This window comes from Rhinopithecus roxellana, chromosome 2 (assembly GCF_007565055.1).
Source record: "Rhinopithecus roxellana isolate Shanxi Qingling chromosome 2, ASM756505v1, whole genome shotgun sequence".
Lineage (NCBI taxonomy): Eukaryota > Metazoa > Chordata > Mammalia > Primates > Cercopithecidae > Rhinopithecus > Rhinopithecus roxellana.
The window spans coordinates 85,915,628-85,917,803 of NC_044550.1; the positions used below are offsets into that span (position 1 = coordinate 85,915,628).

Consider the following 2,176-nt stretch of genomic DNA (forward strand, 5'->3'; position numbering starts at 1 on the left):
TCCTAGCAACTTAGCCCTCCTGGATTCCTTCCTCCAGCCTCAACACTTTTCTCTGAGGACCCAGAGAGCTGCTCCAAATCATTTTTTATTTCAAAACCCTTTCCTTTAGAGGAAATGTATTTTCACTTTATTTTGCAGAGCTGTTTAGATTCCTTAATTTTGACATCCCATTCTAAACTTTGCTCTGGACCTGCCTTAGTTTTTAAAACAAAGGACTTTTAAAATGTTTTGTTCAAACATAAGAGTCATTTTTTTTTTGTCTAAAATTGTGTTATATTCTCACTCCTCCTTGCAAATTAATAAAAAATAATATTTTTCCCTGATGTTCTGATAACTTGATAATACTAAAAGTAATCTGAAAAAAAATTAGTATCCTCCATAAAGGAATATGATTTGGAAAATTACAGTCTATTCATAGAATAAAATAATAGCTTTTAATTATAAGTTATATTCATAAAATGTTTGGCTTATATGTCACAATTTTAAATGACATAACATTATAACCTATGTAATTTTGACCATGTAAAATTATTAAAATTAAGCAAAAGGAAATACACTAAAATATTAGAGTATCTATTTTGGATGGTGGAGTTATGTGTGATTTTTATATTCTTTTAATTTTTTAAATTGGCTTCCAGTTTGTCTATAATAAGCATGTATTACTCTAATTGCTTAAAAATAAAACTTATTGGAAATTTTCAGAAATTTGGATTTAAAGCCTGTAGACTTTTAGAAAATTTTTTTTTTCTCTTTTCTCCTTATATTGCTTATTTTCTATTCACAATGGTGGTATTAGGCTAGTCAACATGAACCCAAATATGGTTAATGGTCTGGGGTGAATGGTGGGGCCAATAATGAATGAACTCAGGTTAGTAACTATTTAGCTTAGTAGAAAAAAAAAGATGAAAAACCAGTGTTACCTAGGGATACCTTTTTCTTTTCCTGTTTTTTTTTTTTTTTCTTTTTTTTTCTTTTTCGGAGAGTTGGTTGGGAAGTGGGTGTGGTTTCCCAATAAAAAACAGAAAATCTACTAGAAAAATTCTGCAAGAGCTGTAACATTTAGGGACATCCATTATGAAAAGCATTCAGAAGGAATATTGTTAGTTAACTACTGAGAAGGTGTCATTACCTATAACCTTCTAAATCGCTAACCTGGCCCTAGATTAGAAACCTATTACAATAATCTCACACAGTCTAGTCATGTTCTGGGGCAATACAGGCAAACACTCAATTCTTCCATGCTTACTCATATATAAACTAGAGCCCCTGAATTTTATATAGTTAATGCCATCTGTTATAATTAAATTTTCCCTCACCTGACATTTAGGGCTGCCGTGTAACCACACACTACGTGTTTCACCAGACTTATGGAGAAATTCCCATTGAAATCTGTAAACAAATCTCTTGTGTCTTGTGTAGCAAGTTGAGTCTTGTGAAATATGACTGGCTTTTAAACCCTTCTCATAGGCCCCACTGGTTGCAGCTACAAACGTATTATTCTCATGGTTTAACACCTTCATAAAGTCATGCATTGGATTTGGGCAATTCTCCCATCACCTGAATATACTATATCAAAATCAATAATTACAGGCAACCCATTGATTGCAGAAGGCATAAATGTGCAATGAGACATAATGGAGCACCAGAACTCTTTACAGAGTAGATACATATTACAGGCAATTGCATTCTCCTTCAGACGGATTTTGTGTGTGGGTGTGATATACTCAGATATAACTACTGTTGAATTATAGCTGTGTACAGTTTCCCAAATAATTCAAATGCCCTTAACAATAAGTCATGTAAAGCATCGGGTTATTTTTTTTGTTGGTTTTTTTGTTTGTTTGTTTGTTCAATAAGAAAAAAAGATCTATCAAACTTGGGATATCGAATTTGAAATTATCTTTCTCTTACTTCTCTCCATTGGATCCACAGGCTCCAGGAATAAGATAGTAGAGAGTTTTTCTAATAAACACATATTTGATGGCTACCTTCACCCTGTAGTTTGAGATAGCAACCTCACTACCTTCTGCACTCTGAGTTATACCTTCTGTCTGAAAATCACAAAGAAAAATAGTCTCTAACTCTGTGTAGCCCATGATAAGGCAAACTTTAAGGGAAATTTATACCACAAAAGTGTCAGGATTGTTTTAGGGAAGGAGTAGAGTTCAGAATTAAA

At 32.9% G+C, this 2,176-nt stretch overlaps 1 non-coding gene across 1 annotated transcript; it reads right to left on the reverse strand.

Moving 5' to 3' along the window:
- Positions 1-999: 999 nt before the first annotated feature.
- LOC115896161 lies at positions 1,000-1,061 on the reverse strand. Its single transcript, XR_004056103.1, has one exon. It is a non-coding gene; the product is annotated as a U7 small nuclear RNA (small nuclear RNA).
- Between the last annotated feature and the right edge of the window lie 1,115 nt (positions 1,062-2,176).